Consider the following 24,752-nt stretch of genomic DNA (forward strand, 5'->3'; position numbering starts at 1 on the left):
CGAAGTCGGCCGCTCAACCAACTGAGCCACCCAGGAGCCCCAACGTTTATTTATTTTTGAGACAGGGAGAGACAGAGCATGAACGGGGGAGGGTCAGAGAGAGAGGGAGACACAGAATCTGAAACAGGCTCCAGGCTCCGAGCTGTCAGCACAGAGCCCGATGCGGGCTCGAACTCACAGAGTGCGAGATCGTGACCTGAGCCGACACGAGCCGAAGTCGGCTGCTTAACCGACTGAGCCACCCAGGCGCCCCTGATTTTCTTTTCTAAAGGCAGTCTCTTTTAGTTACTACCAATAGCTTGAAGCAAGGACCCCATGGAGGAGACCCTACAATCCCGTACTACTCTATATTGCAGTAATTAGGCTTGACCATTCCCTATTTTCTTTTTTTTTTTTCAACGTTTATTTATTTTTGGGACAGAGAGAGACAGAGCATGAACGGGGGAGGGGCAGAGAGAGAGGGAGACACAGAATCGGAAACAGGCTCCAGGCTCTGAGCCATCAGCCCAGAGCGCGACGCGGGGCTCGAACTCACGGATGGCGAGATCGTGACCTGGCTGAAGTCGGACGCTCAACTGACTGCGCCACCCAGGCGCCCCGACCATTCCCTATTTTCAAACAATAATGTCTTTAGTGTTTAGCGTGATCTTTTAAAATGCAAATCTCATCTTGTCACACAGGGGTAGATGCCTGACTTCTGTGCAGGGATAGATGTATACACCTTTATCAGTGTGCTTATCATACCTTATTAAAATCCTGGTGTGCTTATCTGTCTTCTGTACTTGGCTATGAACTTAACAAGGAGAGGCACTGCCCATATCTAACTCATCTTACACTCCTGATACATGGTCAAAAGCCCAAAACATAGTCTCCAAAAAATGCTTGTTAGTTAAATGAAAGATCGATGGAATGAAAGAATGAACTAACAGTCCACGATTTTTTATTCTTTTTTTACACTGTATTTATTTATTTTGAGAGAGAGAGCGAGAGAGCGAGTGGCAGAAAGAGAAGGAGACACAGAATCCAAAGCAGGCTCCACACTGTCAGCACAGAGTCTGACTTGGATTCGATCCCAAGAATCATGAGAGCATAACCTGAGCCAAAACCACGAGTTGGTCACTTAATGGACTGAGCCACCCGGGTGCCCCATGATTTCTTATTCTGAAGGACAATTTACCATGATATCACTTGCTTTATTTCTGAAGTGCTCAGACATAAAGTTTCAATTAAACTCAGTAAATATTTATAGGACACTTATATGCCAGTCCAGTACCCGTGCTGGAGATACAAAGATTCAGAAGCATGGTGGCAGGGACCCTCAAGGGACCCTCCCAACCTGGAAAGTAATGGGGCCAACTGTCCTAGAGCAGATAAATATGGGCTAAAATAATCTTACATCAGACAGGGTCTGTTTTTCCACCAGGAGGGTTCAGTCCAGGTCAGGTTCTCCTGCTAAACGAGTTACGAAGACAACAGCTGGCCCTTTCCAGGCCATGATCCCAGACCAGGAAGCAGGTCTGGGCTTGATAATGCAGCTGTGGTGGCCCGCCCACACAGCCACAATAGGAGCCAAATGACCCTGGGACAAATGCAGAAGGTGGTCTGATTGGAAAGGACTGGAAGGGAGGGCTGATGAAGAGGACACACGGGGGAAGCTGCCCTTTCCTGTAAGTTCTAGCCGAGATGTGTGGGTATTAGGAAGGACTTCGGGTTTGTCTTTCGGAGTGTTGACAGAATTACGGGGATGCCAAAGCCTCCAGGGTCACCAATGGTGCTGCCACTGGTAATGAAGACGTTTATCCCCTACTAAAGTTTTACCACGGGCCTGTGACAGGGAGAGGACATAGGACTCTTCTCAGCATCTCAAAAATTATATGAAGTAGAAGAATATTGATTAGAAAGGGTCTTTTCATTTTCATCATTCCTTCAGAAGCTAGTAGGAGCTGTTATAGATTTCGGTTTAATAAGGAAGACGGGAAAGCTATCAATCAGTCCATTAAAAGCACTCAATTCCTTTTAATAATGACCCTTACTTCTGTCTCAATTCTTTAGTCATACTCACATGCTCCATTATTGTCAGACACGAAGTTCAGGAGAGAAGGTACGTGGCCATGGGAGAGCCAGACATAGCCAAGCACCAGTTGGGACATTTAGCCCCAGATGGCAGAGTGACCAGGAGTGAGCCTCAATCTGTGATGCAAACATATGATGGAAACTCCCATCACCTCCCCTTTGTGAGAGGTTTTGACAGAGCAGGTGCACAGGTGACGTGAGAGAGAGACAGAGACAGAGACACTGAGAGAGATGAAGATAGAGACAGAGGGAGAGAGCGAGTGAAAGGGGGGGGGGTAGGGAGGAGAGAGACAGAGAGACAAAGAGAGACTGACAAAGAGAGAGAGAAATGGAGAGAGGGGAGAGCAGCGAGGGGACTCTCTGGAAGCCTGGTGTGATTCTGTCATGTTGCATTATCATCACAAAGAAATTAAATCTGCAGTAAAAAAAATGGCAAAGACTCCAAGAAAATAAGTCACGCAGAGTCATGAATGACCTAATTAAAACACCACTCTCTCCGCTGTCATGTTCTATTTATAGCTGAAGTATGAGCGTTCTTGACAGGAAATATAAATTATAGCAGACCTAAGACTTTAAGGCAGTAGGTTCAGGTTTGCTTAATAAACCATCTCTGTGCTCCTGAAGTTGGATATTTTTATTTGTACGATTTTTCTGTGTTAATGAAACCGTTAGTTCAGTTCTCCTTTCCGCATGAGGTGACATTCAAGAAGTGTACTGGTTATTCAGGGATTGAGAGCAGAGGAGGAAAGGGTCCTCTCGTGTGAAACCTTTTGCTGAATACACACGCACTGTATACACACGACATTGTCCTCAATCTTCCTCAAGGCTTGTTCGCCACGCTGGTTTTTCAGGTTATTTTATAGCTGCTATTTTCAGAGATCCTCGTAAGTAACTTTGTTATGTTTCACCGAAAACATCGCAAAAAGCAAACCCATTAGAAAAACAAAATCCTGTAACAAGAAAGATCTAGAGCCTTATCCTACATGCTAAGAGAAAAAAGCAGAATACGTACTGAGTAAGCAGACCCACATTTCTGTGTTTATTGATTTTCAAGAGGTGGGAGGAGACCCACATTTCTGAAACCCTATGCCAGCAAGCCCCTCACTGTCCCACGAGCCAGAACAGAAGGAAGATTTCATGGAAGATTGCTTTATGGTTTTTTGGGGAAAAAGTATTTAAACAGGCCTTTAGGTTCTGTGAACTGTCCTTTCACTTGAGGATAGTTCAGATGTTTTTAAAGGAAAAAAGAGAAAACGTACAGACCCCTCTCCCCTGTGCTATGTTAACCTGTTTTTACTATAATACGTCAAAAACATGTATTTAAGACAAGACTTGAAGTCTAAATGTCCCTGTGAAAGTACTTTTATTTTATTTTTATTCTATTTTATTTATTTTGAGAGAGAGAGAGAGAGAGCGTGAGCTGGGGAGGGGCAGAGAGAGAGGGAGGAAATCCCAAGCAGGCTGCGTGCTGTCAGCCCAGAGCCCAACGCAGGGCTCGATCTCACAGCGGTAAGATCATGGTCAAGAGTCAGACACTTAACCGAATGAGCCACACAGATGCTCCTGTGAAAGTGTTCTTAGATGAGATTAATAGATCAGTAAACTGAGTAAAGCAGATGATCTTCCATAATGTGTGTGTGGGGGGGGGGAGGTTCATCCCATCAGTTGAAAGCCTTAAGAGAAAAAGAGGAGGTCCCCTAGGGAAAACATCACAAAACCCAAACCTACGAGAAAAACAAAATCTTGGGGGCGCCTGGGTGGCTCAGTCAGTTGAGCGTCCGGCTTCAGCTCAGGTTATGATCTGGTGTGTGAGTTTGAGCCCCACCTCGGGCTCTGTGCTGACAGCTCAGAGCCTGGAGCCTGCTTTGGATTCTGTGTCTCCCTCTCTCTCTGCCCTTCCCCCGCTCACGCTCTGTCTCTCTCTGTCAAAAATAAATAAACATTAAAAAAAAATTTAAAAAAAAAGAAAAAGAAAAACAAAATCCTGTAACAAGAAAGATCTAGAGCCTTATCCTAAATGTTAAGAGAAAGAAAGCAGAATCTGTACTGAGTAAGCAGACCCACATTTCCCTAGGGAAGAGGGAATTCTGCCTCCCGATGGCCCTTGGAATTTAGGTGAAACTCTTCTCTGGGTCTCGGGCCCGTCAGTATAACCTGCAGACCTCAGACCTGCCAGCTCCCATAATCCCGTGAGCAGATCCCATAAAATCTCTCTCCCTTTCCCCCATCCTGAGTGCACGCATACACGTGCTTGCACACACGCACTCACACACACAAACATATCTTGTTGGCTCTGTTTCTCCGGAGAATTCTAAGACACAAAATTTACAAGTGAGATACTCCAAACTACAAAACCAATAAAATTGAAATGAACAACTGTAACATAATGTGACAGATGTTGTCAGTTTGGCAGAGTCTCTGATGTTAAATTTCATGGTGGAGATATGGTTTCTTAGGACTGTTTCTTTTTAAAAATTAAAAAAAAATGTTTAAATAAATGTTTTATTTATTTTTGAGAGAGAGAGAGAGAGAGAGAGAGAAAGCAAGAGAGGGGCAGAGAGAGAGAGAGAGAGACAGAATCCAAGGCAGGCTCGAGGCTCTGAGCTGTCGGCACAGGGCCTGACGCGGGGCTCGAACTCACGCACGGCAAGATCATGACCTGAGCCGAAGTCAGATGCTTAACCAACTGGGCCACCCAGGCGCCCCATCTCAAGACTATTTCCATAGTTCCTCTGTTTTTATATTTGGCTTTAAAAACAATGAAGTCCACAAAAGTTGTTTCTGTGAATGCAGTGTACAAAACTATAAAAATAATGAAGCTTTTTTTTTTTTTTGCAAGTCCTGGCAAAGTAGAACTTACACTTAATTAAAATGTTACCAATAAGCAATCTTCAAATAATAATTCTGCAAAGCTGTTTTCTTCATTGGAGGATAAAATGATAACAGTGTCGCATTACTTAAACCGACATGAAATACTATCTTGGTCAGTTATTGCTGAAATTGGGAACAACAGCATTCTTCACTGTGAACAAACTGCATTGGTTGGTACTTACAAATACAGGACATTCAATACGACCGCTCTTAAACATGACTATGGTACTGATTGCCAGAAAGCAGGATCTTAATACCCAACACGCTTATATGATCATCTGCTGTATAGCTGATTCGATTTTTCAATCACTTTGTTCAAGCTGTTGCAAATCCTTCATGCATTCAAATCTTTCGTACAGCATGCCATGATAACATATGAACTCCAGTTCACCAACTTCACGAATGCAAATGCAGGCACTAAAAATTCTTGCCAGCCCTCATTTATTTATAAGCTAGGCCACCATATAATCCAGAATATGCCTTTAAAAAAAATTATCCTTGACACGAGAGCATCATATATTTAAAATGATCCTATTTCTTTCTGTGTAAAGAACTCTTAAATATTAGTAAAGAAAGATAATCTCGCTGGTAAGTAGGGAAAGAACGTGAACAAGCACGTCACAGAAGATGAAATTACATTAAATATAGACGTGTGCAAAGGCTTTTGTGGATGCACGGCAAAGTAAACGTAAATGTTTAGCTTTGTTCCCTCCAGTACCCTGCTAACTTTGCAGAGGAATGAAAAAGCAGGACTCTGTAGTGGGAGAGGAATGAGCAGATGAGTGACAAGGACATCACTTGGGAAGCTGGAAGTCAGACAGATAAGTGGCACTTAGCTAAGTGGACTTAGCTCTTGGAGAAGACCACGGAGTGGGGAGTAAGGATGGGCACCAAAGCCAAGAAGAAGGAGTTCAGACTGCAGCCCCAAAGAGGTACAGGGATTGGAGGTTCTGGGCATCTCCGAAGACAGGGGCTGGGGGTGAAGCCACAAATAAAAAGATTCATTGAAAGTGATTAAGGGGCACCTAGATGGCTCAACCGGTTAAGCGTCTGACTTCATCTCGGGTCATGATCTCACTGTTGGTGGGTTCGAGCCCCGCGTCGGGCTCTGTGCTGACAGCTCAGAGCCTGGAGCCTGCCTCTGATTCTGTGTCTCCCTCTCTCTCTCCCTCTACCCCTCCCTCGCTTGTGCTCTGTCTTTCTCTCAAAAAATAAATAATAAACATTTTTTAAAAAGTGATTAAAAGCAGGGGGGCTGTGGGGGGCTCAGTCAGTTAAGCGACTGACTTTGGCTCAGGTGACGATCTCACAGTTTGTGAGTTTGAGCCCTGCATCAGGCTCTGCACTGAAGGTACAGAGCCTGATTGGAATTCTCTCTCTCTCTCTCTCTCTCTCTCTCTCTCTCAAAATAAATAAATAAACTTAAAAAATAAATGATTAAAAGGTGGGGCACCTGGGTGGCTCAGTAGCGTCTGACTTTGATTCAGGTTATGATGTCACGGTTCATGAGTACGAGCCCACCATCAAGCCCTCTGCTGTCAGCTCAGAGCCCACCTTCGATCCTCTGTCTCTCTATCTCTCTGCCCCTTCCCTGCTCATTCTCTCCCTTTCTCTGTCTCTCTCTCTGTCTCTGTCTCAAAAATCAATAAAATATTTAAGAAAACGTGATTAAAAGGAGTACTTATACCTCAGGATCTTCTCCCCAATGGGGAGAAAGGGGCTAAGCAATGGCCCCCACCCACCCCAGTGGGAAACTGGACATTTGCCTGTTTCCTTGAACTATTTTAGACTTTCCACATTTTCTGAAGTAAAAGCGTGTTGGGTTTTAAAACATTATTTTTGAATTATGGTATAATACACAGAACATAAATTTTATCGTCTTTACCATTCGTAAGCGTAACTAGTTCAGCAGGATGGCATACACTCACGTTGTTGCACCCCCGGTCTCCATAACAATGCCATCTTCCAAAACTGAAACTCTGTCCCCATAAAACAACAACTCTCCTTCCCTCTCTCCCCACATCCCCCTGCCTGGGCCCTCCCAACCACCATTCTACTTTTGATCTCTATGAAATAGATTCTTCTAGATTCTACTCCCCTGCAAGTGGAATCACATGGCATTTGTCATTTTATGACCAGCTTATTTTCACTGAGCATGATGTCCTCAAGGTTCAGCCATGCCGTAGCCTGGGTCAGGATTTCCTTCCCTTTTGATGCTTGATGATATCCACTGAATGGATATACCACAGGTTGTTTATCCATTCATCTGCTGGCGGACACTTGGCTTGTGCGTTAGTCTGCTAAGGCTGCCGTAACGAAATACCGCAGGTTGTGCGGCTTAAACAACAGAAATTAATTTTCTCACAAGATCAAGGTTTTGGCTGATTGTATTTCTGGTGAAGTCTTCTCCCTGGCTTGTACATGGCTGCCTCTTTGCTATATATATCCTCACATGGCCTTTTTGGGTGTGTGCTTGCAGAGGGAGAGAGAGAGAGAGAGAGAGAGAGAGAGAGAGAGAGAAAGGCTCTTACTCACTTTGCTAGCTCTTCTTATAAGGACACGAATCCTATCCAATCAGGCCCCACCCTTATGACTGAATTAAACCTTAATTACTCCAAATACAGCCATTCTGGGGTTGGGACTTCAACCTATGAATTTGGGGAGGACACATACATTTAATCTATAGCAGGTTGTTTCCATTTCTTGGCCGTTTTGAATAGTGCTGCTATGAAAATGGGTGTAGCGCATGGGTCTGTTTTATGCTGAGAATGAATTCTCAACATCAAATTTAAATTTAGAAGCAGCTCAAATTAAGGTTAAAAAAAATCTACCTGGAAATTTTATCTTTGAAAGTCAATCATCTAAACGCTTTGAGTGACGGCAGGGGATTCATCACTGAACCTTCCCCGTGAATTGGATGGTTGTAGAATGAGCAGCTGCTTTACCGGGGGGGACTGACTAACGCTAGCTCAATCCACAGGGGACTCATCGGGAGCACGCAGGCTGGTTCATCGGTCTGAAGGATGAACGACAAACAGAAGCCACAGAAGGGACAGAGACAAAGACCACTATGGGGTCTCAGGGACTGGAAGTGGGGCCTCCTCAATACCAGGGATCTCTTGGTCTCTCCCCTCTGCTTGGCTTCCTTTTCCTTTTTCATTCTGCATGGCAGGATCCAGAATATCCTTCTTCCCAATCCAAGATCTGACAGCACGGAGTCTTACCCCATCAACTCCAGCAGGAACCAGACCAAAAAACAAAACAAAAAAAACACCTCCTTACTGACCTGTTCCTGGACCAATCACTGTGTCCAGTGGGGGGTGGGGAGGTGGGAAGTGTTGCGGGGAACCACTGTGATCAGCCACATGTCCACCCCTGTGGCCAAGGACAGGCTCTGTTGCCAGAACAAGCAGCAAAGACAAGACAGCATGGTGTCTTCAAGATAAAGTGCTATACAAGTGTGACTTACTATTAATATTCATTTTGCGTTTGCGACTCAGTTTCCTGACCTTCAAAATGGGAAACCGTATCCCCCCATCAGTGGGATGATTGGGGGAAGGTGGCTACAGGAAAAAGGCGAGCCCCCTGCCCTGCCCAGCCCTGTGCCCCTTGCCCCCAAGCCTGTCCCCATCACCCCTCCCTTCTGTTTGTGCCCCTCCCCCAATTTCATTGAAGATTTCGTGAAACGTTAAAAAAATAAAATAAAAAGTAAAATGGGAAAAGATAAGCCCTACCTGCCTTAAAGATTATTGGGTAGTTTAAATGAGATAATGGAGATTAAGTACTTTGTGATCACACAGTGTGTGCAGTGTGGGCCATTTATTGCTGCCCGCGCAGTGTATTTTCTTCACTTCACGGACAGAATCCAAGCAAAAAGGAAAGATCACGAGAACCCAAGTTTCTACATCGAAATGGCAGCCTGTTCCTTCAATGCCTGGTTTCTGGACCTTTCAAGAACTAGACTACTTTATTTTCTATTTATTTATTTTTTTTAATTAAAAAAATTTTTTTAACGTTTATTTATTATTGGGAGACAGAGAGACAGAGCGTGAGCAGGGGAGGGGCAGAGAGAGAGGGAGACACAGAACCTGAAGCAGGTTCCAGGCTCTGAGCTGTCAGCACAGAGCCCTACGCGGGGCTCGAACTCACAAACCGCGAGATCGTGACCTGAGTCAGACACTTAACGGACTGAGCCACCCAGGTGCCCCCAGACTACTTTAATTGTCCCCCTGACTCTGTAGGAACATGGCAACCCAAATCTCTTCCAGTGTTATTGGGTTCTTTTGCTGCCCTCCTGGATGGACGCCCGCACAAATGTGCTCACCCCATGCAGCTGTCTGAGGCCGTAACATGAGACCATGGCACACGCTGGCTCTGTTCCTGTGACCTCACAGCCCATGGGGGCATAAGTCACCCCCCCCAGCCCCGCCAGGCAGCAGAGTGCCCTGCTTGCCCAGTGGGCACATCTGTGTCAGAAAACGGCCACGCAGAGGTTACTGAGGATAGAGGGAGCCACAGACAATGCTCTAGTTCAACTTCCTCATTTTACTGACAAAGACCCTTGACCTCTGTCATCATTGTCTACTTCTCTCCCGTGAGAGCTTGCTCAGCCTGTGTGCAGGGCATCTGGGACGACGCCAGGGAGTCAAACTTCCAGCGAAGCAGGATGGGCCGCTCCGTATCCCTCAGATGGACGACACTGGGGTGTGTCGACCCTGCCCCTCGGAGCACCGCAAGTGGAGTGAACCGCAGGTACCCCTGGGTGACCAGCCATCGGCACGCCCTTTACTGACTTTTCCTGCTCCACTGTCCCATTATCACCACTCCCTCACTTGTGCTTCTTGGGATCACCTCTCCAATAAGGGAGTTGTCCTCAGGATCTTGCCTCAGACTCTGCCCTTGGGGACCTAAGCCACCCAGGGAGTGACACGAGCTAGGAATGCAGCCGGTATTAGAACCCAGGCCCCTTTGACCCCTCTGCCAGTTGTAATGATTAGAGACAATACGTGCAGTGAGCTTCTCACAATCCATCTCTGCAACCAACCGAACAACCAACAAGCCAGCTAAACAAGAAAGCGGGGGGCACCTGGCTGGCTCAGTCCATACAGCGTGCAACTCTTGACCTTGGGGTCATGAGGTCAAGCCCCATGCTGGGCATTGAGTTCACTTTAAAAAAAAAAAAAAACAAATGAATCTGGGGCACCTGGGTGGCTCAGTCGGTTGAGCATCGGACTTCGGCTCAGGTCATGATCTCACAGTTCGTGAGTTCAAGCCCCGCGTGGGGCTCTGTGCTGACAGCTCAGAGCCTGGAGTCTTCTTCCAATTCTGTGTCTCCCTCTCTCTCTGCCCCTCCCTTGCTCATGCTCTGTCTTTCTCCTGTCTCAAAAATAAATAAAACACTAAAAAAAAATTAAAACAAAAAAACAGAAAAACAAATCAAATCAAAAACAAGAACAGCAGTGTAATCTGAATCCATCAGAGTTTCCATGTGGAAAACTGTAGGGATTGAACTCATGACTTCCAAGTTCAGGAACATCAAATCCAACAAAGCAGAGGCACACACCTGTTACAGCTGAGAGTGTGCTCTCTCCTTGTAGGGAGACCTACTATGTGCTTTGGGCCATGCCCCTGGCCAGGCAGTCCTTTGCATACAGTCTCCAAGGTTCAAAGTCCAGAGTCTTGGTTTAAAAGTCCAGAAATGTCATTTTATCCTCCACTTCGAGTTGGTGAACCTCTGGGGGACAGGCTCACTAGCCAAATTCACGTGCTCAGATTGGCAGGCCACTGCTGTCCTCAGAATGAGGGGTGTTCACAGATGGACAACGTGGGCAGCCACCTCCCTGGGACACTCCAACGGGTGAATGGCTCAAGACGCCAGCTCCCAGCTCAGAAGCTGTGCTTTGAGCACAACATTAAAGCAGGTGGAACAGTTACCAAGGGACGTTTCTAGCCATTCCCAGCAGGCTGAAGACATGCCCTTCTCTCTCCCGGGGGCATTCTGGCTGAGGAACAAGAGTGTTCTGGAATTAGAACACCCTCCCCTTGCCTGGCAGAGGAGGACCCACATTCTGACACTCTGCCTCCCGATTTCTTTCATGTTCCACATGCGGATCACCCCTTTTCTTAGTATGTCTTGTATTCAGATCTGGAATCACCAAAATCAATTAGGACACATATTTGGCGTTATATTCCAGCCCTAAGGATATGAGCTGCTCATCGTACCGGATGTTCCCGTCTCTTCAGTGGCCTAGAAACCTCTCTGAGGGGGCACGTGGCTCCTGTATCATGGGTGTGTTGCCTTTTCACCTGTGTCTTTTCAAATGGTGGCCCTTTCTCCAAATCCTAAGAGCTTCTCCTTGTGGGGTCACCACAAATGTCTTTTGAAATATAGCACTGAGTAGGAACTATGTAAGAGAGAGGAACATCCTTGTTTGAGAACACTGTAATGAGAAAGACTAAGTTTTTATTTTATTTTAATGTTTATTTATTTTTGAGACAGAGAGAGAGAGAGAGAGAGAGAGGAACCAGGGAAGGGGCAGAGAGAGAGGGAGACACAGAATCCAAAGCAGGCTCCGAGCTGTCAGCACAGAGCCCAACGCGGGGCTCGAACCCACGAACTGTGAGATCATGACGTGAGCTGAAGTTGGACGCTTAAACCGACTGAGCCACCCAGGCGCCCCATGAGAAAGACTATAAAATAATGAGATGGGTTGCCGTGAACTAGGAGGACCTTACTCTGTCCTCACATCTTTCTGATTCGAAAATAAATGTCAAAAGGCTCCTGTGAAAGGCAAGGAGGAGGTCACTCAGAACCATTTGCTTTTATAAAATAGTTTCTCGAGGCAAACACCTGGACGATCTGGTCTGGTTGGCAGTGGCTGTGAGTCTAATGGTGGATTATTCACTGGATTATACAGATGCAACTTTCCTCGGCCTTCTTTTCAGCTGTAGCTGGGGACAAATGCGGGGTTGGGCTTTCTGTCTGATGTCCCGTAGGACAAAGCTGTACTTTTTGTGCTTCTTGGAGGGGCAGGCACAGCAGTGAGCCTCTGGAGCTGGAGACATTCTGGGGGCATCTTGGAAATTTGCTAAACCTGTTTATTTCGAATATTAAAATTTTTTTAATGTTTATTCATTTTTGAGAGAGAGAGAGAGTATAAGCAGAGAAGGTACAGAGAGAGAGGGAGACACAGAATCCAAAGCAGACTCCAGACTCTGAGCTGTCAGGACAGCCCGACGCGGGGCTCGATCCCACAAACCGCGAGATCATGACCTGAGCCAAAGTCAGATGCTTCACCAACTGAGCCACCCTGGTGCCCCTAAATCTGTTTATTTTGAAGAAGCTTTGATCTAAGGTAAAATTACGAATATGTGTGCTTTTGGCATGGAAAGGTCTGGATCACTCCTACGTCAAAAACTCAGGGATGTGAAATTTGCTTTGTTCCTTAACATGGGAGATCCCCCAAATTGAATTCAAATTAATTGAATTTCATTAAATTCAATATCTTTTGTATTTGAGAGGCATTTAGATTGTGTGGGGTACACACACATGAAAACACACACACACACACACACACACACACACACACACACACACACAGCGTGGAGTGATTTTCCAAGCTGCCTTTCCAAAGGAAATTGGGTTTTAAAAGGTCTCATCCGGACTCACATCAATCAAAATGCCACAGAGCAGCTGGGCCAACTCAGCCGGGCACAATACCTGCCAGCGAGGTCCCATCTTCCGAGTGGGCGTCTAATGGGAATTTCTGGCTGAATGGGAGCCCAGCACCGAGGGCAGCTCGAGGTCACCAGCCCCACAGAGCAGTGTGGGGACACATGGAGCAGGCTCCATGTGCAGGAAGCTGGCAGAGCCTGGCAAAATAGGGAAGGAAGGAGAGAAGAGCAGGGATGTGTACATGACAGAGGCCCCGGTGAGTTGCTTGGATGGTTTTTCCCTTTAAGAATGTATGCATTCCCTCCTTCACCAACTGATGCCTTTTACGATGCCCTGACAGGACCAATGGTGATGTCTGCTACTCCAGTGCAAAATGCCCACCAGTATTATTCTCCTGGAGGCCTTTTCCCCCTAGATCTGTGGGTCAGACCACCGAATTTGGAGGTTTTAAGGGTAGAAAGACAAAGGAAACCATGTGATGCTGGTAGCGATTTTTATTAATGCAGCACTTCCGTTCCAGGACCAGGGAGCAGATGAGTGAGAAACTGAGCCGCTAGGTTCTCAGGAGCTGAGCACCGTCCTTAATTAGAAAGCGTCCAGAAATTCTTTTAGGAGGGAGGGTTTAACTGCCTTTATTTTGAAGGTGACTGGGTAACTGGGCTCTTCAATTTCCCTGCCTTTGTAACACTCAGCTATTAATCCATACGGTGTGACCTAAATTGGGCTTTGTGCATTTTTTTTTAAAGAAACACGTTCAAGAGATAAAGTTATTTCCCTTAGACGTTTATTTTCCTTCGTTTTGGCAGCTACACTTGGAATTGTGAAACAGATACCTGTGTTTATGTCTCTACATCATACCTCTATCTGACAAATGCTCTAATAACGATAACCATCAGTAATTGAACAACTGAACCGTGTTGGCTGTGTCTTCTCGTGGAGTTTCCACGATTGCAAATTAAGCATTCCTAACCTGATTTTATAGATGGAAAAAGCAAGGCAATCAATGAACTGGGGTGGGGGGGGGAAACAAAAACAAAAACAAAAAAACCAACCACCAAGGAGCAATTGAGTAACTTACCATTGAATAGAACTAGCAACTGAGGACGTCAGAATTTGACCCCAGTGTACTCTCCCCCACCCCTTGCCTGTCACCTCCACAAAATCTGCAAGGTGTCTTTTCTGTATCACTGGGCTCACTTCGTACGTACACTCCATTCCGTTTTAAGTAAGATCACTTAGTGATCCCAAATAGGGCGGAAATGTGTTCTCCAGCGATCCCAAAGCCGAGCGGTCTTTGTTTTAGAGGAGGCGGAATCTGCCTGGAATCTCGGGGTGACCCCAGAGCCCGCGGGGGGGGGGACGTGACACCCCCACCTCCCCATGCACCCGGACATCCAAGCAGAGACCACTGACAAGCCCTTGCTCGCTGCGCTTCCAGGAGAGCGGATTTCACAGACACTGAACACAAAGACCGGTCACTGCTACCGAAGAGCAGGCGACGATTTTTGTTTGCATCCGGGTCGGTGATAACCTGACACCCAGCAGGGCCCAGGTGGGGCTGTGTGGGGACCAGGGGGCTGCACAGTGTTGGGACCAACCTCAGATCACTAGAGTTCAGGAAGGGCAGGTGCTTAGCTTGAGCATTTGTGGGTCCATCCTGGCTCCTCCCGTGGGGGTGGAATTCACACACGGGATTTATTTCTCAGCCCTGCTTCCTCCCCAGCAGCACCTACCTCACAACATTGATCCAAGGGTGGCGTGAAATAATAGTGTCCAGCGCAACGCCTGCATAACTACTCAACACAGTGAGTACTGCATCACTAGCGAATGTCGTTTTCAAAACAGACATAAAAAAAAAAATCTTCCAAGGAGAAAGAAACAGAGAAGAACCACAGCCCCACTCTACGCGCACGCAATATGGAGTAAAATTTGGCTTAGAAAACAGTGTTGCTCACCTACCCTGCTTCCGAAGCTCTATGTCACTGTCACGGCTGCCAGCCGCGGTCCTCAGGGTAGCTCCGCTCACCCCAGCGTGGTCCGAGAAGAGGTCCTTCCAGCCTTCCACGGTAGTCACTGATGTGCAAGATGTAAATGGTGTGTAGGTAAATTGTAGCTTCCCCCTGTTTTCACAGGCTCCTTTTGAAAACTCTTTCTCTAACGTGAGAAGTGTTTCAAACTAAGATGAGTGGGTGTCCATACCATAGCAGGGGCATCCTAAGAGCTGGGGTTCTGGAAACTGACTGCTTGGGTCTGAATCCTCCTCTAGCTATCCACCTGCCTGTGTGAACTTGGGCAAGTTCCTTAACTTCTCTGTTCCTCTGTAGTTTATTACATGGACAATAAAAATATCTATCTTATGGGGGTGTCTGGGTGGCTCAGTGGGTTGAGCATCCATCTTCGGCTCAGGTCACGATCTTACGGTTCGTGGGTTCAAGCCCTGCGTCGGGCTCCGTGCTGACAGATGGAGCCTGGAGCCTGCTTTGGATTCTCTGTCTCCCTCTCTCTCTGCCCCTCCCCTGCTCCAGCTCTCACTCCCTTCCTCTCAAAAATAAATACACATTAAAAAATTGTAAAAACAGGTATCTATCTTATAGTTCTAAAAGTTAGATGAGACGATGTGCAAGAAACCAAAGACAGTGCCTGTCACACGTCTGTTATTATGTATTCCACAAATACTCTATGCCAGGCACCGGAAGAGATCAGTACCTGAAAAAATCATCGTCACACAGTGTGGCAGGTGCTGCTTCGCATACAGCATTGGATTTAGGTGAGAAAAGTGGGTTATATACCTAGTGCTACAGGATCACATAGGAAGAAGCAGGCAGACGTGTCTGGGGGAGTGGAGGAATGTGCCACAGAAGTTGACATTTGAGCTTTGTCTTAAAGACATGTAGGAATTCCCAGGCAGAGAAGGCGGTTATCTTAGGCAACCGTTACCGGAGCAGAAATGGACTGGAATAAACGCAGGTGAAATTGCAAAGTGAAACGGGAAGGGTGGAAGGAGCGCAGGCAAACCTGGGGGTTGCATCGGGGCCTCGGAAGCTGGGAGACAGTATCTGCCTCTTGGCTCCGCGGTCTTCGCGTCTGGACAGCCTCGCAGTGGAAATGCCCTCACTGTCCTTTGTCTTCAGCCCCTCACCGGCTCATTTCCGCCCTGCCTCCCCATGTGCCACTGACACTGTTCTCACTAATCCGTGTCCCCTCTGCGCCAACTCCAAGGAACACTTTTCAGTCGGGGTAGTGTAGCAAGTGGGGGTGAAGGCGTGTTTCCAATTTATCTGAAAGCAATGTCAGATGCCTATTATAGACGTAATGAATTGGCTTATCCATGTGGAAAATCACATTAATCAGATTTCTTATTTTAAAACAAGCTTGCATTCCTGGGAGAAGAATACATAGATGTATTTAAGCTCGTGGCTGGATTTTGTTTGCTAATATTTAATTTTGCCATTTTCATTTCATGAATGAGAACCATCTGTAATATTCTTTCTCTGGACTGTCTTTGTCTAATTTCAGGATCAAGGTTTTGCTGCTGTCACAACACGATGTGAGAAATGTTCTCTCCTTTTTTTGTGTAAGATTGACATACCCTGTCTGTCTTTAAATGAGAAAATTTGCCTATAAAGCATCTGGGTCTGTAATGGATTTTTTAACTACAGTTTTAGTCCTTTCCTGATAATGGCACAATAAAGATTTTCTATTCCTTTTTGAGTCATACTTGGTAATTTGCATTTTCCTTGGCATTTATCTATTTCATCTGAGTTTTAAAATTTATTGGCATGAAATTACTCATATTGCATTTTAAATCTATGCTGCATTTATTGTCATAACCCCTCTTTATCACTAATATAACTTATTTGTACTTTCTTCTTTATTTCCTTGATTAATATTGCCAGTTTGATCTATTTTATTAGTGTTTTAAAGAACAAATTCTTAGCCTCATTAATTCTTTCTATTTGTGTAATTGTTATGTTTTATGTAAATCTCTGCTACCCTTATTACTTTCTCTTCTTTTTAAATGTTTATTTATTTATTTTGGGAGAGAGTGTGTGTGCGTGCGAGTGAGGGAGGGGCAGAGAGAGAGAGGGAGAGACATAATCCCAACGCGGAGCTCAATCCCACAGCCTTGAGGTCATGACCTGAGCTGAAATCAACAGTTAGACACTTAACCCACTGAGCCACCCAGGCGCCCCAATTTTCTTTCTTATTCTTGGGGTTTTTTCTACTATTCTTTTTTTACACTTCTTATTTGGACGTTTAGCTCAGTCGATTTGGGCTTTTCTTCTTTTCTTTTGGAAACATTTAAGACTAAATGTCCTTCAAAGTATGGTTTCTGTGACTCCACGAGTTCTTTTTTTTTTTTTTTAATTTTTTTTTCAACGTTTATTTATTTTGGGGACAGAGAGAGACAGAGCATGAACGGGGGAGGGGCAGAGAGAGAGGGAGACCCAGAATCGGAAATAGGCTCCAGGCTCTGAGCCATCAGCCCAGAGCCCGACGCGGGGCTCGAACTCACGGACCGCGAGATCGTGACCTGGCTGAAGTCCGACACTTAACAGACTGTGCCACCCAGGCGCCCCTGTGACTCCACGAGTTCTTATGTGTGCTATTCAGCACTAATTTTTAAATTTTCAATTATGACTGCCTTTTTGACATTTGAACTGTGTGTTCTTTGCTCTCCTTTATGGACTGGAGATTTTTTTCTTGGGATCTTTTCTGTCATGGATTTAACTGAACTGTTGGTACACCTGATCTGTATGAGTCTAGTGTTTTGAAATTAGTTGAACTTTGCTCTATGACCTAGCCCGTGGCCAGTTTTTGAGATATGTGTGCTTGAAAATAACTTATATCCTCTAGTTATTGTGCGTAATGTTCTTTATATATTTATTAGATTTATTAATGTGCCTGCTCAAATCTCCTATATCCTTATAGATTTTTTTGTCTGCCTCATCTGCCAATCATTTAAAAAACATTTTTTTTTAATGCTTATTTTTGAGAGTGAGAGAAACACAACGTTAGTGGGGCTGGGGCAGAGAGAGAGGGAGACGCAGAATCCGAAGCAGGCTCCGGGCTCTGAGCTGTCAGCACAGAGCCCGACGCGGGGCTTGAACTCACAAGTCGTGTGAGATCATGACCTGAGCCTAAGTCGGACACCTACCGACTGAGCCACCCAGGCGCCCCTAATCTGTCAATTATTAAGAGAGATAGAGTTTCCCGTTTTTGATGACAGATTTGAAGTTTTCTCCCTACTGTTCTGTTAATTATTGCTTCACAAATTGTAATGTGATTTTATAATTCACACGTGTTTTAGGATTGTTATATCTTCCCAATGAGTTCAATCCTTTATTATTATGTTGTTTCCTTTTGTATGTCCACTAATGTCTATTTTGTCCTTATATTTTTAGGTCTATTTTGGTTAGGATTTGCCTAGTATATACTTCTATGTCTTTTTACTTTCAGGATTTCCTTCTGAATTTTAAATAAGTCTCTTGAAAACAGCATACAATATATAGCGGGATTTTCAAAATTTAATCAATGTTTGTCTTAATTTCATAGTCTAATCCATTTTCATTTATTGTGATTATTGATATATTTGAATTTATTCATGCTATTTTTCCTTATTTTTAAATTTCCTTTTTGTTTTTTTTCTTGCCTTCTTTTGCATCAAATGGCCTCCTCTATCTTTCCTTTTCTTTTTATTATTGTATTTATTTTTACTCTAACGGTTTAGAAATTTGCTGTAATAATATCATTAAAGTCGAATTGCCTAATTAAGTAGCCAGTAGCCACATGTAATCATTAAGCACTTGAAATATCCAGTCCAAACTGAGATGTTCGGTAAGTATAAAATACACATTAGGGTTTGAAGACAAAAGAATATAAAAGTTTTAATAATAGTTTTCATTTTAATTACATGTCAAAATGATAATATTTTAAATATATGGGGTTAAATAAAAGATATTACTAAAATTAGTTGTACCTGTTTTCTTGTTTCCTTTTTTAATGTGGCTACTGAAAAATTTTAAATTATGCAAATATTTGTATTTGTGGTTAACATATTTCTGTTGGACACCACTGGTTTAGAGACTACACGGAATTATTGGACATACGCATTTCACTTAACAAAGTCTAAAGTAAACAAAAATCCTTACTTCTTCCTCAACAACAGAAAGGCCAGACTGATTTAACTCAGCACGGACCTTCCCAAGCGTATGCTGAGGTAGGCCTGTATTTTAGTTCTATTTTATTTATTAATATCATATTATTAGGTATTATTGTTGTGGCTTTATGGAGATCAAAGGAAAAAGTATATAATGATCTCAATAGATACAGCCAAATTATTTTATAATATTCATACTCATTCATGATTAAAAAAAAAAACATGTTAGCAAGCAAGGAGTCAAAGCATCTTCCTTAGATTGATTTTGTTTTTTAAGAAAGTAGTTAAAGACACAGCAAACATTGTACTTAAAAGTGACATGTTAAAATGATCTTGTTGAGACCAGGAACAAGATAAGGATGCAGTTAACTTCTTTGTCCGTGCGGTGAGGCTAGCCTGGGTGTGCAGGGACACAGGGACTGGACAGGGAAAAACAAGCTGTCATTGTGTGAACCTGCTACGATCGCCTATATCGAAAACCCCAGAGAATCTACAGGTACTAATCTAAAATTAGTAAGAGGTTTAAAACGATGTGCTTCCTGCAAAATCTTAAAATGTGATTTCCCCTCAAATCAATCTCTGTTTTAACACAATTCCAATAAAAACTGCAACATGGTTTTCTTTCTCGCTGCTTCTCTCTCTTCTTTACCTTCTTCACTCCTCCTCCCCCTCCTTCCAACTCCCTTTTCTACCTCCCGCCCCTCCTCTTTCTTCTCTTCTTTCTTATTTAAGAAAAGCTGACAATCTTATTCTAAAATCTATATGGATGAACAAGGGTCAGGAATAGCCACAGCTCTCCTTAAAAGGAACAAGGTAAGGAGACCTACCTACCAAATATCATAATTAAGCTATAATTTTCTAAGCTAGAATAATTAAGACTGTAGTACTGACTCTGAATATACCATGAAAAAAGATGTTTTGAAGAATATAATATTAAAAACAACAAATAATCCAGTTAGACAATGGGCAGAAGACATAAATAGTACAAAGCAGACCTCCAGATGGCCAACAGACACATGAAGAGATGCTCAACATCACTGACCATCAGGGAAATGCACATGAAAACCACAATGAGATATCACCTCACACCCGACATAAAGAGTAAAATAAAAAACACAAGAAACAGCAACTATTGATGACGATGTGGAGAGAAAGGAATCTCATACACTGTTGGTAGGAATGCAAATTGGTGCGTCCACTGTGGAAAACAATATGGAGGTTCCTCAAAAAGTTAGAACTACCATATGATCCACTAATTCCATATTGGGTATTTACCCAAAAAATACAAAAGCACTGGGGATCCTGGGTGGCTCGGTCGGTTAAGCATCCGACTTCAGCTCAGGTCATGATCTCACAGTTTATGGGTTCGAGCCCCACATCGGGCTCTGTGCTGATAGCTCAGAGCCTGGAGCCTGCTTCGGATTCTGTGTCTCCCTCTCTCTCTCTGCCCCTCGCCCACTTGCAGTCTGCCTTTCTCTTTCTCAAAAATAAACATTAAATAAATTTAAAATAATAAGAATACAAAAGCACTAATTTGAAAAGACATATGCATTCCTAAGTTTATTGCAGCATTACTTATAATAGCCAAATTATAGAAGCAGACCAAGTGTCCGCTGATCAATGAATGGACAAAGAAGAAATACACACACACACACACACACACACACATATGTGTGTGTATATATGTGTATGTGTGGATATATATAATGTACATGCATGTGTATACATAATGTATATATTATACATATATGCACACATGTATAATATGTACATGTACATAATGTGCATGTATATATAATGTATATGTGTGTATATAATATATACACATATAGACACAATGGAATATAATAACTCAGCCATAAAAAAGAATGAAATCTTGCCATTTACAATGACATGGATGGAGGTAGGGGGTATAATGCTGAACAAAATAAGTTAGTCAGATAAAGACAGACACCATACAATTTCACTCATAGGTGGAATTTAAGAAACAAATCAAACGAAGAAGAAAGAGACAAACAAAAAAAGACTCTGAACTGTAGAGAACAAACTGATGGTTACCGGGGGGGGGGGGGGGGGGGGAGATGAAGGGGGTTAATCATGATGAACACTGAGTTAGGTATGGAAGTGTTGAATCCTTTATTACACATCTGAAACTAATATAACAACGTATGTTAACTATACTGGAATTAATTTTTTAATGTTTTTTTTAATTTATTTTGAGAGAGAGAGAGAGCACAAGCAGGGGAGGAGCAGAGAGAGAGGGATAGAGAGACAATGCCAAGCAGGCTCCACGCTCAGCATAGAGCATGACTCAGGGCTCGATCTCATGACTGTGAGATCAGGATCATGACCTGAGCCAGATCAAGGGTCAGACGCTTAACTGACTGAGCCACCCAGGCACCCCTAAAATGTTTTTAGAAGGAAAAAAGGTTTTAAAAAAGAATATAATGTCAAGTTAAAACGGCTAAATAAAAACTAAATAGCAGTGTAATCTTAATTTTATATAAAAATATATAAGTGCCTCCATATATGGACACAGTGTGCACATTTAAATGTACGTGCATCCACGTATGCTCACAAACTTAGGGCACTAACATGACTTCTGAAAAAAGACTGGAAGGAAACACACCAAAATGTTAATAGCTATGTCTGAATGGTGAGATCATGATTGGTTTCATTCCCTTTCTTCAAACTTTTCTGCAACTAATATGTTTTTATTTTTACTGATTTATATTGTGTAAAATACACAGAACATAAAATTTACCATCTTGACTCCTTTTATTTTTTTATCTCATTTATTTTTTATTTGAATTCCAGTTGGTTAACATACAGTGTTGTATTAGTTTCAGGTGTACAATATAGTGATTCAACACTTCCATACATCCTGACTATTTTTCCATGCACAGTTCAGGAGCATTAAGCACATTCACACTGTTGTGCTCACAAAGCTAAACTGTATCCCCACTAAACAACAGAGCCCCAAAACCCCTTCTCCCAGCCCTTGACAACCACCATTCTGCCTTCTGTCTCTGTGAGTTTGACTCTTCCGGGTTCTTCATAGAAATGGAGTCATATGGTACTTGTCTTTCCGTGACTGGCTTATTTCACTCAGCATGATGTCCTTCAGGTTCATCCACGCTGTATCGTATGTCATAATTTCCTTCCTTCTTTTTAAAAATTTTTTAATGTTTATTTATTTTTGAGAGAGAGAGAGAAAGAGAGAGAGAGAGAAAGACACAGTGAGAGCAGGGGAGGGGCAGAGAGAGAGGGAGACACAGAATCCGAAGCACGCTCCAGGCTCTGAGCTGTCAGCACAGAGCCCGATGCCGGGCTCGAACTCACAAATTGTGAAATCATGACCTGAGCCAAAGTCAGACACTTAACCCTCAGCACAGAGGCTCAAACTCGTGAACCACGAGATCACGAGCTGAGCTGCAGTCGGACACTTAACCGACTGAGCCACCCAGGCACCCCATAATTTCCTTCCTTCTTAGGGAACAACTTATCTTTGGACTTTCCGCTTTATGAAGAGACCTACTAAGGACCATGCTGTTTGCAGTTTTCATCATCCTTTCAAAAAAGTAATGAGTTTTTGGCACTAAAAAACAATACACGGAGCTTCCCTTGTGAAAAACAGTATGGCAGTTCCTGAAAAGATTAAACACAGCATTACCATGTGACCCAGCAATTTCACTGCTGGAAAATATCGGCAAAAGAATAGAGACGCTGTTAGCCAGGATGCAACGGGGAGTTACTTAAGAGGGCTGAAAGCTATCGGCAAAAGGGTGCGGGGGAAGGGACAAAAGCAGGGGAGGGCTGTTCTGCTTTGTAGAATCAACAGTTCCAGCCGAGAAGCTCAACTAGGTATTTCACCTGATAGCCCTTACATGAGCCAGTTGGAGCCAGACGGGAGCAGAGGACCTGTGCAGAAGCCCCCTGAGTTGTCCTAAAGCTACCTTTAGCTCATTATAATACTAAGATCTCCTCCTATGGGCGGAGTTTTCCACTAATTTATGAACATACGTGTATGCATTAGCACAGGGACGTGTTAGGCATGAGCAACTAAATGAACCAAAAGTTCCTATACAAGCTCCTTGCCCCTGCTCCCTAATACACTGAATAAAAGTGGGGCGCCTGGAGGGCTCAGTCGGTTGAGCATCCGACTTGGACGCAGGTCATGATCTCTAGGTTTGTGGGTTCGAGCCCTGCATAGGAGCTCTCTGCTGTCAGCACAGAGCTCGCTTTGGATCCTGTCTCCCTCTCTCTTTGCCCCTCCCCTGCTTGCTCTCTCTCTTTCTCTCTCTCTCAAAAATAAATAAACATTAAGAAAATTAAAAGCTTCTGTACTAACCCCATGGGGAGACAGTGCTTTGAGAGCTATCATCCTGTCTCCTTACTTGTGACAAGTAATAAAAAATGCTTTGCATCCAACCTTTCCTTGGGTTGTGCTCAGTTTGATGTGCCCCAAGCAGCGAACCCCTTGAGTTCAGTTACAACGTGAGTTCTTAGCACATAAAGGGGAAAGTGGGCGTCAAATTTTGACAAACCACCCAGCAAACCAGTGACTCTGAATTATTCATGTCTTGAAAGCCTGGTGCTAAAGACTGAAAGAGAAGACTTTGTCTAAATGGAGCTCACATTCCCCTGGGACTTTGGTGGAGAGAGATTGCTTTGAAAATGGGATCAGATATGCCTGTGTCTGAGAGGGTTATATGGACGGAGGTAATTGAAGTGAATGAAGGGTTAAGGATTTGGGTCTACCAAGAAGAAAAGACTGAACAGTTTGACAACCAAAAGAAGAGTTCTTTTTTTTTTTTTTCTGTTGCCATCTTCTCTTTAGAAAATTGATCCACTGAATTATGGTGAGAGAAATTATTGGATCCGAGCCAAAGAGACAGGCATGGGCTGTACATTCTGAGGGCGGTGCCCTGTGCTGTAAAGTTTGGGAAGTAAGTTGCCTAGACATCAATGAGAACCTCACATTCCTACAGCCTCCTAATTCAGGCCTCTGTCATTCAAAGTCCACCTTCCTCTGTCCTTATCACCCTCCAGCCTTGTTGTGACATATACACGAAAGAATTAGCCCACCCTCGCCAGGGGAGAGTTCATGCAGATAGTGATGACATAGTATTTACTCCCATTAATCCTCATAGAGTTATACGCTGTTTATTTGCTAAATTTGTAAGTGGCCAGATCCCAGATTGAATCCTGCAGGGAAGACCCAGGGTCTGACAGCCTCATTTTTGACGTTGCTTCTGCCAGCTCACGGCTGATTCATCTGTCTCAGCCTCTGGGTGCCTAGGTCCTGGCTGCAGAGGTTCTGACAGGAGGGGTCTGGGGGAGGTCTGGGCATGGGGGGGGTGCGGTTAGGGCCTTCCAGGAGGTTCTAGTGTGTAGCCCGGGTTGACAGCCACCGCTTTCGTCTTTCCAGGAAATCAGTCACCCACACGCTGCTCTCTTGATTCTGACAAAACTCATGTGTGGTCATCGCATACTTTCAAACTGTATTTACTCAGTATGAGTGGCCTACGCTGTGTAACATTGCTTTCTCTTTCTCTTTCGTGATCAGAAAATGTGGTTTGCTTTTTATAACCCTAACTGACGTCTAAGGAGGAATCAGGAGACGACAAACACAAGTCCTTCGTTCTGCTAAGCCGCTCGATGGCTTCGTGAGCGCCAATTCGAGGGTGAAAGCCAGAGAACTGAATGTGCACGCGTTAGCAATCACTCTGAAGGTTTTTGAGCCAAGTTGGACTCTGGGCAGGAGAAAGAGAAATCTGGGGCCTGGTTTGGGGGAACGACCACAAAGAATAACCTTCATTAATCAATTTATTCAGCTTGAATAAATTGAGCTCAATTGAGCTCTTGTCATATCCAGGAGCTGGGGCTATGGCAGTGTTGAGAAAGAGAACCCCAGGCCCAAAATGGCATCGCTTACGCCATCTTGCGGAACAAGGCCTGAACGCCTCACCT

The sequence above is a fragment of the Felis catus genome, chromosome D2 (genome assembly GCF_018350175.1).
Source record: "Felis catus isolate Fca126 chromosome D2, F.catus_Fca126_mat1.0, whole genome shotgun sequence".
Classification (NCBI taxonomy): Eukaryota; Metazoa; Chordata; class Mammalia; order Carnivora; family Felidae; genus Felis; species Felis catus.